This window comes from Haliotis rufescens, unplaced genomic scaffold (genome assembly GCF_023055435.1).
Source record: "Haliotis rufescens isolate VD_foot unplaced genomic scaffold, xgHalRufe1.0.p SCAF_11, whole genome shotgun sequence".
In the NCBI taxonomy this organism is placed as follows: domain Eukaryota; kingdom Metazoa; phylum Mollusca; class Gastropoda; order Lepetellida; family Haliotidae; genus Haliotis; species Haliotis rufescens.
The window spans coordinates 31,849,172-31,861,805 of NW_025963791.1; the positions used below are offsets into that span (position 1 = coordinate 31,849,172).

General features: G+C 37.3%; 1 long non-coding RNA gene across 1 annotated transcript; it reads left to right on the plus strand.

The window, feature by feature from the left end:
- The first annotated feature begins 247 nt into the window (after nucleotides 1–247).
- Nucleotides 248–4,377, plus strand: LOC124132618. Its single transcript, XR_006860813.2, has 5 exons — nucleotides 248–310; nucleotides 1,029–1,196; nucleotides 2,591–2,673; nucleotides 3,428–3,635; nucleotides 4,029–4,377. It is a non-coding gene; the product is annotated as an uncharacterized LOC124132618 (long non-coding RNA).
- Nucleotides 4,378–12,634: the final 8,257 nt, after the last annotated feature.

Genomic DNA, 12,634 nt, shown 5'->3' on the forward strand with positions numbered 1-12,634 from the left:
CTTAGGATTATTCAGGCACACGCGTGCGTTGAAAATTTCGACAAACATTGGAGGTCAGAATTTAAAGCTCTAAAGTTTGATCCTGTGAATAATCAGTAATGAAATGACATTCTGATGAACCTGTTAAGAGCTTGGTATCATTTGTTCTTCCGTTTTGTGGTAAAAAGCATAATAATGTTTCCGCTTGTAAGGGTATCAAACTCTGCTGACTGATTCGCTCATTCTCTCCATGATCTCATCGCAGCAAACGACACCAAGTTAGCTGTAGACAGCCAGCTGTCCAGTGTCAGGAAAGTGATGGATAAGATAGGTGAGATGAGTGATGTTATCGTCTTGCTTTTTATATAGTCGTAATCTCGCATTAGGCCAGTTTGAATGAAATTCTCATAAACGTTTTATAACAGAAATTCTCATAAACGTTTCATGACAGAAAGCTAGTAGAATAAATAGAAAAAAAAAAGATTTCCAAAATGTGTTAAACGAAACAGAATCTAATATATTTAAGTTCCTGTGAACACCATATGCATTAAAATGCAACATATGCTTTGGGCGAATGATCTTTCAGTAAAATGTAAACTTTTTGTTGATTGATCGATTGACTGACTGATTGGTTGGTTGGTTGATTCAAAATATATTTAAGGGACGTAGGCTTCTTTTTGGAAAAAAATGTCCTTTTAGAAATTAAAATAAATGATTGATTGAACCAATTACGATCATGATTAGATTTTATACTAAGTTGACTATCATTCCAATGAAAATGAAAGATTAAATATTGCACATCTTCATTGAAGTCTGTCTCCGAAATAGAACTATTTGTGTAGTCAAAACAAGGCTCGGCTTTGCATATAAGGGTATCCTATTAACGTACAGGAACATTGCTATAAGACTGTTAAGGTTAGATAAAATATAGATATTGATACAGAGAATTGCACTTGTACTTGGAACTATTTTCATCATTAAAGGGCTGGCGTTATGAACTGTACTTGTATGGAACATAAAATAATTGAAACAATTTGTTATTATGGTAGCGGAGGTGTGCCCAAACCCGTTGTCCATAAAAGGAGGAAAAGTACTGAAGTCGGCAGGACGCCATGTTGGTGCCCAGGTGCAGTTCCAGTGTACCGATGGCGAAAAGCTAGCATTCACGTGTCTTGCGACGGGAGAATGGGACACCAAATCTCAGTGTTCACAGACTTGTAAGCGAAACTTGTATAGTAAAGCTCCTGCATTCAATAATATAGTCTGATGTCTATACATTAATGTGTAAGCGTTATTAATCCTTGACCTTCCTGCCATGGATGACTAGAATAGAGATGATGAAGGTCATGGTAAAGGTCATGTTATTGATTAAAATCCGTTTCATCAAACGATCCGAAATGCACTTACCATCACATATGTTACTAAATGCTTCATCACGCCGTAAAAGGCGACTATGCTTGTCGTAAAAGGCGACTATGCATGTAAAAGGCGACTAACGAGATCGGGTGGTCAGGCTCGCTGACTTGGTTGATGCCAATTGCGTGGATCGATGTTCATGATATTAATCACTGTATTGTCTGGTCCAGACTCGATTATTTACAGATCGCCGTCATATAGCTGTTTTATCGCTGAGTGCGGCGTTAAACAACAAACCAACCATTACATACAATGTATACGCATTGTTTATACCATGTTTCATGGCGATCGAGATATGTTTTGTCATATTTTCTTTGCCAGAAATCTATCGAGTCTCCTTTTTTATTACACTTGCATAAAGTGTCATGGTAAAATAGGGTAGAATAGGTCTTCAGCAACCTATGCTTGCTGTAAGAGACGACTATGCTTGTCGTAAGAGGCGACTAACGGGTTAGGTGGTCAGGCTCGCTGACTTGGTTGAAGCATGTCATCGATTTAAATTGCGTGGAGTGATGCTCATGATATCAATCACTGGATTGTTTGGTCCAGTCTCGATTATGTACAGACCGCCGTCTGATATATTATCTGTTATATATATAAACAACAAACCAACCAACCAACCAAATCATAGAAATCCTTAAGAATAAATAAAATAACTTAATTATGAAATCATGCACACATAGCAATTTGTCCCGAATTCATGTGTCGAGCTTCATCTCGTCTAATGACTGATGAGCTGTGATGAGCTAGCGGGCACAGGCGGCAGAGTGGTCTACAGTGTCCATTATGTTTCTGGGTTTATCAGGACCATACCCGTGCCTGTGCACGTGGGATTCCCAAACGTGAGGAACGTGTTATACCAGTGTAGCAGGGCGTGGAGTCATCCCACAGATGACATCCTTACCTTGTCAGCTTGCTGAGGGGGTTAACCTTTTTGGTCATATGGACAAGGCGTCCGACCTGTGATCAGAAGGTCCGTGGTTCGAATCCCATCACGGGACTCGGACATTTTATGGCCGCTACACCAGCATCAGATCATTCTCTCCTCCCTCATTCCTCGCCGTGATCTAACTGAAATACTGTTCAAAGCGGTGCTAAACCAAATACACTTAAACATTGTCTTTTATCATGTAGAGTGAAATGTATATGTATTATGAATACGTCTTTATATAGTATGTTTTTTTCTGTCTTTCAGGGCGCGTACGAACTTCCAAGTACATTTGGCCCCGGATCAGCAGTGACGTTTATTGCCGAGCCCTTGGGAACAGGACACAAGTGGTATAGTGACGATATTCTTTCTCACATTTGGTTAACACTCATAACAATCTTTATTGTGGTCGAGTCGTCTAAGGCGCCGCAATTCTCTGTGCAGAGTAGTTCCTTTGGGCATGTCAGAAACCTATCTGTGCTCGTGGGTTTCACCAAAGTGGGAAACGTCCAAGACCTTTATCACTTTTGTCCCACATCAAGTTGACACACCGTGTTACCTGGAATACTGTTGAAAGCGTCGTTAAAAGCCCAACTCACTAGCTTTCCAAAGCCAAATACCTGATTATCGAGTGTATCTCCCTTCTACATCTTCCCGAGGCAAGGGCGTTAACTGACAATAAAAGTCCAGTTACCACCCTTGCCGAACTAGGCTGGAATTTCGAGGTTACATATTGGCTTGAATAACGAGTCTATGCATAGTCCAATCAACATATAAAAACTAGACATGCGGTTCGTGACCAACATGGATGTCAACCTGCAGATTTCGGTAGACTGAAGGATTTACAAAGCACGTGTTCCGCATATATTTTGCAAATCTTTTCATGTTTTGAATGAAGGTGCTCAAGTATTCTTATACACTTCGCGAGTAAAGGCCCGTTACAATACAATATGTCTCTTGATTATCGATCAGATCGTCATTTTGTTGGAAGCAATGGCAAGTGATATGAGAGGTTGAATCTGATTGGTCAATAGGAGGGAAATAGAAGGGACATTTCTCGTAATAGCCGCCGGTGGCGCAACAATCGAGTCTGTCTGTTTTCAGGTCCATCTTTGACTTCAAGAAAAACGGAGATGATAAAGCGGACATACTGTTACATACGTCTATCCGAACAAGGACAAGAACGATAGTAAGAAACTCTCGTCAGAATGGCCATTACGGACGTGAAGAAAAGGCACATCTGTCACCTTTCGACATCGAAGTCGGACAACCCTTCAACTTCACTGCAGTCCTTGACAAAACTGGATATAGGGTAGGAAGTTATGCTTCATATGCTTTATGAGGGGTAAAACGTAATTGGATTCTGTTTACAATATTAAACAAATAGGTTCAGCATTGTTAGGGCAAAATTGAAATGTTGGGGTGTGGTCCTGACGGGACACAGGTAATACTCGTATTTGTCATTCACCGACTTTCTTTAATTTGCATATTTAAATAAAAGCTACAAAGAATCTTTTCATGATCAAAATACATCTGTAGTAGAAGTATGAATCGCTTTGAAATAGTGATTTTATCAGGTCTTGAGCATATTCGCCACTCACTCACTCACTCACTCACTCACTCACTCACTCACTCTGAAACAATCAAATTACCAAGTTCGGAACTTTAAATTTCGGTATTCCAATTCCGTATTTTTGTTCTTCAGGGATATGTCAATGGTGATCATTACTTCGACTTCAAGCACAGAGTCAAGGAAATGCCGCAATACGTGGCACTTCGTGGACAGATGAAGGTGAACAGCATGAAAGTCCGGATCTAGGATACGTCCTGAATATTGAGGAATCAAAAAGTTCTTTCTCCATCACACAATTTATCTCTACAGCAGAAGTTTAGCTACATATGAAAAGTGTTTTTGTGTTTTTGTAAGAGAAAATATCATCGAGGAGGAAAGTCTTATGATCTTATAAAGTTACACCTATATTAAATATTCTTCACCACTTCACCGTAAAATTTGCATTAAGCAATTAAATCTTGTAATGAGTGAGAAAACCTTATTATATCTGTTTGTTGTTTGTTGTCACCCTGTACATGTATGTTATCTGTAATAAACTCCTCTGAAAACTGAGCAGGATAACAGCTCTGTCGCAACAAACACAATTACGCTGTGTGGTGTTCCCAACTCAGATATACATGAACGGGGCGAAGTTATCAGTGTGTTTCCTCCGTGTGGCATAGCATGTTCGCAGCCACTCAGACACTCACTAATAAGTTGTACATATACTCGTCGATCGGGGCATGTTCGCAAGACTAAGGTTTGGGGATAAAGCACATAAACATAATTACCTTAGGTCAAACATACTGGAGTGAGTGAGTATCGCTTTACCCCGCTTTTAGCAATATTCCAGCAATATCACGGTGGGGGACACCAGAAATGGACTTCACACATTGTAACCATGTCGGGAATCGAACCCGGGTCCTCGTCGTGACGATCGAATGCTTTAACCACTAGGCTACCCAACCGCCCCTAGCATACTGTGGGTGGTAGACCAAATTATTAACTGACAAGTGGGACCTGTACAATCAATTTATACTATAAACACTTTGCTCGCGTCAATATGCTGACCCGCCGTGATATTGCTGGAATATTGCTAAAAGCGGCGTAAAACCATACTCACTCACTCAATATGCCGCCACGTGCCAGGAATTGAACGAAAACATTAAACGAATTAATAACAATGCATTTTTGACCATTATGTAGTCAAATATATTGATTGTAAATGTAACATTTTACATAAAATTCCAAATTCCAATAAAGTATAATTCACTCCGATTATGATCCTTCGCTTGTAAGCATGCACGTGGGTTTCTACAATCTGGAACACGTCTACCACCCGAGGGCTTGTCCGATAATAAGCTGACACAACATGATATAACTAAAATACTTTTGAAAGACGTGTTTTATCAGACAGTCTCAGACACCAAAGAACAATCTGCCGAAATAGATTCCATTGGTCATAAGGCATTGCGCCCTGGAATGCCCATGACACACGTTTGTGGCCAAATAAAATAGACTAGTGGCGATTTTTAAACTAAAGAAAATATTCAGGTTGTCAAAAGCAATTAAAACACACGAGCCTTTTCAATAAAAGTGACAAAAACCTTTCTATAAACATAAGAGCGACAAAACCCGTTTCATGATGATAAGAAATCACTGCTAAATAAAAGCGTCAAAACCATTTCCATATTCATCAGAAATATATGCCAAAAAGACACTTTCAGATTTACGCTTTGATGACGTGAATCCTTTGCGATTGCAAAGTCCATAGAGTCAAGCAATATATGCTTGACGATGAACCTTTCATCACAAGGGATACACTTAGGAGTTTCGTCCTCGTCTGTCTTTAGCAGATATTCGTGGGTAAACCGACTGTGGCCAATACGCCATCGCTGTAAAACGACCTCGCCATGTCTTGACTGACAACCCAAGTAGTTATGACCGATTGTTGGTTTTAATTTGTGAAGTTTATTGCTTGCTACCTGGGTTTCCCACCTCTTTTGCATGAGATCCCGAGTATAACTCTTGATTGTTGGTTTGATATCACTGTACGGGATAAGCAGTGGAGACAGCGGTTTGTCAAGAGCTGCTTTAGCTACAGCATCGGCTTTTTAGTTACCTATTATGCCGACATGACTTGGTAACCAGCAAAAGACGATGTCACACTGGCCAGGAGAAAGATCATTATAGAGTTCAAGAATGTCAAGAATAAAAGGGTGATATGATAAGACACTTTTAAGTGCCTGAAGGCAAGACAACGAATCAGCGAAAATGATGATGTTTTTGGATTGTGATTAATTTTTGATATTAGTCAAAGCTGTTAGGATAGCTTTGGCCCCAGACGTAAATATAGAACTAGTATCTGGTATTCTTGAGGAGACAGTTCTGGATCCAATGATGGTGGCACTAGCAACTTTGCCACCATCCTTGGACCCGTCTGTAAAAATGGACCTGTGAGAATTATATTGAGTTCGCAATTGGTTGTACACTTGTTGATAAACCAAAGGATTTGTTTCGGATTCTTTTAGTTTAGTTAGAGTAAGGTTTACCTCTGGCTTCACCATCTGCCAGGGAGAAGACAGAAGTCGGGAAGGTGAAATCATATTAAGATCTATTTTAGCTGCGGTGATGTGTGGTAGAATTATGATTCCAAGTGGTGGAACCAGATTTGATAGATTTCGAAAAAGGTTTTCATACTGAGGGTGGAAAACGTAATTGTATGCTAGATTTGATTTATTTGAGTGCAGTTTAGTGATAAATTGCAGTAACAGTTTTATGCGGCGCTGTTCGAGTGAAGGTTCATCAGCCTCCACATACAGACTGTCCACGAGAGAACCATAGTATATTATAGAGCGTATTAACGATCTGTACAAGTGAAGGAGGGTTGTCTGATCCCCACCCCACTCAGAATTTCAAACGCCTTTTAACATTTTGCCTTGAGCTATTTGATGTGTGGTAAGAATGTCAGATGACGGTCAAATATGAGGCCCAGGAATGTGGCCTCCTCTACTACCTTGACAGGAGTACCATCCCAAAGTAAATCTGGATCCTTATGTGGTTTGTATTTATGACAAAAGTGAATACAGTTTGTTTGGGATTTGGAGAATTTGAAGCCGTTTTCGTTCGCCAATTTTTTAATTTTGTTAAGACAGATCTTTCTGTTGAATTCATATTCTTACCACGGCAAGAAATGTTGAAATCGTCTTCAAAAAGTGAACCATCAACGCTATTGGTCAATACTTTAGTGAGACTATTAATTTTGATGCTAAAAAGTATGACCAATAGTATACTGCCTAGGGGGACGCCCTGATCTTGATCGAAATGGTCAGACAGGGTAGAACCCATTCGCACTTGAAATTGTCTGTTGTCTAAAAAATGAGACATGAACTGAGGTAATCTGCCCCTCAATCCAAATTCATGTAATTCATGGAGTGAAAATGGTTCATTATAGTCCTCACCATTATCAGTGTTGAAACTTTTCTTTTCCTTTTGTTTTTGAAACCTCTGGAATTGAGGATTATATTTTGATGATGAGGAATGATTTGCCAAAGTTTCACCAAGTGTGTTGGCAATTTCAGATTTGTGGTTAAAAGTGTATTACCATCTTTGAGATAGTGAACTCCAGATTTTGACCCTTGTCCCTTAATCTATTGAATTATGTTCCTCACCTTGGCGTGGGTGTGCGGGAATTAATTTTTGATGCATATTTCCTCCAGGATTGACGTTTATTCTGTTTAAAGATACGTCTCGCTTTAGCGTTCATGATTTGAATATTATTCAAGTTGTGGACAGTTAGATGTCGTTGGAAATGTTTCTCGGCTTTCTTCCTATTTTCCCTAGCTTGTTTACAATTATTATCAAACCACGGTTTACATATATGAGGGTTTGCAGAGGACTTAGGAATGTTTTCGTCTCCAATAGCATTAAATATATCTGAAAAAAGGTTGTATAGGATCAGGAACATTCCCGAAACTTTCAGGTTTTAGTTTTGCAATACATAGCGTTTAGAATAAAGACCAGCTGGCCTTTGTAAAGTTCCACCTTGTTGAAGGTGGTTCGTCAGACGGATTAATAGTTGTAAGTATTGTTGGAAAAAGGTCACTTCCACAAAGGTCATCATGGACCGACCATTCAAATTTACTTTTGAATCTGTCAGTGAAAGATCTTTGGCAGAGTATGTACCAGTGGCAGGATGAAGATAGGTATTGGCACCATCATTGAAGATGCATAAATCATTGTTCGAGATAAAATATCCAAGGAGTTTTCCCTTATTATTTGTATCAGTACTCTCCCATAGGGGATTATGACCGTTTACATCGCCCATGATGATACAGGGCTTCGGGGGCAGATCGTACAAAGCCTGAAGGTCTGATTGACGGATAGTTGAGGAAGGTGGAAGATACAGTGATCACCTTGTAAACACTATGTTCAAAGTAAAACGGACAGCAACAACTTGTAGAGTAGTGTTGAGTGGAACAGGGCTATGGATTACGTCCTGCTTCACCAGGATAGTAAGAAACCCCTGTAGCTTTATCAACAGGACGGGAAAACAAGTGGTAAGAACTGTACTGACGGATATCAAATCGATCTGTGTTTCTTGGAGACAAAAAGCTGACGGTTTATAACCTTGGATTAAATTTCTTCTTAAGAGCTCTGCAATTCCATTGTATTATGTTTGTGGATTTATGGTGGTGCTTCCACTGGAGAAATATCACGCGAACGTGAGGAAGGCTTTGTAGTACTCCTATCGGTTTCATGTGGAGATCGAGTTACATCCATGTCCAGAGGACCAAAGGAGTTATAGATCTCTATAGGAGAGGTGGCCTTTGATGTTTGCAGCTGTTCATTTTGCTGCTACTTTTTCAATAATTTCTTTTCCCTGTTTGTGAGTTTGACAATTTCTGGTTCTGGCTTTGTTTGCTGGTTTTGGATTCTGAGATCTCGACATTTTTTACGGTTTTTGGTTTTGGGGTTGTCATAGCTGGGTTTTTTGGAGTGAAGTAGTTGGACGTGGCTGAACAGATTTAGCCCACATCAGATCAGTCTGGCAGTCGACAGTGGTGACAGCAGCAGAGTAAGAGATAGAAGAAGTGGTTGCAGTAGAACCTACAACCCTCTTCTTAGCTTCAAAGTAGGAGAAGTTTTGTTCAGTCTTGATTTTCATTATCTGTAATTCATGTTACCACACAAGTCAGGATTTGGAAGATGCCATATGGTTCCCACCACAGTTTGAAACCTTCACATCCTTCCTGCAGTCAGTGGCCTCGTGTTTGTCACCACAGCGGTAGCAAACAACAGAGACACGGCAGGATTTGGATCCATGTCCAAAGGCTTGTCATGAGTGAATCAAATAGTGATGATACCAGGTGTTCAGGAAAAGGAGAGCGTATCCTGCCCCTCCGGAGGCAATCGTCACAAACACATGCAAAGACGTGTCAATTTAAAAAAAGAAGTTTTTATTGTTCCCAGAGTTGTAGATTAATACAGTATTCCGTCAAAGACATATTTCGGATTGCATAGAATGGCACAATACACTCTTTAGAAAATTAAAGGGTTGGAAACAAACATTGTCCTATTTCAAACCAAAATGGTTGCAACACACAGTCAGACTCAAACATATCATGCATCAACAGAGAGCTATGAATCAAATGCTGAGAATAAAGGTAACCATTTTTTGTTAAAGTTACTTTTGTCATCCTTTTTTATAGCAATAAATTTCTAGATTGAATATATATGTTTTTAAACAATTTTAAAAGTATATCTAATTTCGGTTTGGTTCCTTTAATTCCACTTACACGAATATGCCTTTTTCCCAATAAAACTATATGATTGATTAAAGTATTAGAGTAGTTAGAACCAAAGCAAATAAGATATTTTGTCAATTTAATTTTGTTGTGGAAGATAATTGTTAAGCCAAAGTTCGAGATCATTCCAAAGTTGTTTAGTTTCATTACATTCCCAAAAGACATGGCTGACGTCCTCATTGACAGCATTACAAAAGCTACAAACACTGTTGTCTACAAGATTCATTGTTAATAGTTCCTTCTTTGTGTAGATAATTCCATGTAGAAATCTGTATTGAAAATCTAAAAGTTTTACATCCTTCAGTTTATATCTATAAACAGTAAATATCGTTTTCCAATTAAAATCACAGTGAAAAATTGATAGCCATTTATTACAAACTTTAAGATTATTTTCATTTGATATTAATTTATCATAAAAGATTCTAGCGCCTTTTACAGGCTTCGTCAAATCACTTAAGCAACTGTTTATATACAAATTCTGCAAAATAATTTTTCTAGTTTTCTTGATTGTTATTTTCCATGATTCTGGTATATTGAAGATTACATATCTAAAGTCTAATATTTAGTTTCAGTTCTTCAAATGACATCAGTCCGTTTTCATTGCATATATCTTTAATTGAGTAAATTCCACTATTAGCCCATTGCTTTATGTAGTATGTTGCTTGTTTGAAGTTGTGGTTGAGCCATAATGCTTGGGACAAAATATCTTCTATATTATCAACGTTAATAATATTCTTTTTACAAAAGTTGTCCCAAGCTTTCAATACATCTTTCCAGTATGAGTTTTTAACAAAAGATTGCTTGTCAACATTAGCACCCAAAGATAGTATATCTTTAATTGGGATATTACAAGGGTTTCTATATGTTGTTTTTTACAATATAATCTGAGTGAAGAGAGTTTTAGTGCGTCAATAAAGGCTCTCATGTTAATCATGCGTAATCCACCTTCCTCATATTTTCTTGTCAAAGTGCTCCTTTTGATTTTGTCTTTTTTATTATTCCAGATAAAATTGTAAAATATTTTGTCAAGTGACAAGACAATGTCCTCGGGAGGGTTAGGTAGTGTCGAAAATATATGAACTAATTTTGACAATGCTAAAGTTTTTATGACTGTAATATTTCCACTTATCGTCAGATTTCTTTTTCTCCAATTTGCGAGCAATCTATTTATTTCTTCTAGCTTTCTTTTTGTATTGATTACCGAGAGTTCACTTAAGTTTGGATTAAACGTAATTCCTAATACTTCAAATTCCTTATTGTGCCATTCTATTTGTAAGTCTTTACATATACGATCATTGCTACCCGCTTTTGAGCCTATCCATATTGCTTTTGTCTTGTCTACATTAATTTTTAAGCCAGATATTTTGTAGAATTTATTTAGTGTTTCTATAGCTGCATATAAGCTTTCATCTTTGCCATTTAGAAATAATTCAGTATCATCAGCATATTGCCCAGGTTTGTATTCTTTGTCATTGACTGTAATCCCTTCAATTTTATTATTATTTCTAATCATACATCCTAGGATTTCAGCTACTAGGAGAAAAGTATATGGCGACATAGGGTCTCCTTGTCGGCAGCCTCTTTCATTTGTAAAAAATTCTGAAATATGCCCATTTTGTATTATGCTTGATGTGGTATCGTAAGTCAGTAAATTTATCCACCTTATCATTTCTGGTCCAAATCCATATTTTTGTAAAACTTTATTTATAACTTGTTTTGATACTGTATCAAATGCCTTTTCAAAATCGATCAGCAGAAGTAATCCTGGTTTATTTTGTCTTTTTGATTCAAAGATAATATCATATAACAACCTTGTGTTTTCTGAAATAGATCTTCCTGGAATAAATCCTGTTTGATTATTATGAATGAGCAATTCCAATGTTGATTTTATACGGTTTGCAATACAAGTACTTATTATTTTATAGCGTACATTCAATAAAGTTATTGGTCTCCAGTTTTTAATTAGTGTTCTGTCTTTGTTTGATTTTGGTATACAAGTTATAACTCCTCTTTTCATTGTCATACTCATTTTGTTATTAGCAGAAGTACTTTTTACAAATCTGTATTTCCAGAATTTAAGTTCTTTCCAGAAAAAGCCATCAATACCGGGACTTTTATTGTTTTTCATGTTTTTAACTGCCAATGAAATTTCTTTAAGCTCAATTTCTCTTTCCAATAAGTTTTTCATTTGGTTGTCTAATGTTTGAGTCTCTAAATTTGTTTTCGTAGCTTCTGTCCTTGCTATCAGAAGTACATAATTTTTTATAAAAGTTTCTTAATTCATCCAATATACAATTGCCGTCTGTTATTACCGTATCATCTTCAGTCATCTGACATAATTTCTATTTTCTAAGTGGCAGAAATAACTTGTTGGTTTTTCTCCTCCCTCATACCATTGCATTCTATTTCTAATTTGTATTCCTCTTATTTCCTCTTCTTTTATATGTTCCATTTCTAATTTGCATTTTGATAATTCGGATAGGTGTCTTTCGTCTATTTGTTGAAAATTTCGCCTTATGTCATCTTCTAAATCGCTTATCTTACTTTCTAATTCTTTTGTTTGATTGATTTTGGTTCTCTTAATGAATGAAGAAAATGAAATTGTTTTCCCTCTAAATTTTATTAAGAGGGTTTAAAGAAATAAACTATCATCTATTTTAAGTTTGATGTCTAACTCACTTTGTTCACTATCACTATTCTCAGAATATTCTTTTTTAGTTTCATCTATATATGTTTTAACTAAATCTGTATAATCTTTATTTAATAGAAGTGAAGTATTTAATTTCCAATATCCGCGTCCTCTTTCTTGATTAATTGTATTGGAGAAAGACAACGTTATGACTGAGTGGTCACTTTTATATCCGGGTAAAATATTTGTTTCCAATGTCATATTTCTTATATCTTCGGACACTAAAAAGAAGTCCAGCCTAGCTTGTTGTCTTGGGTTCTTTA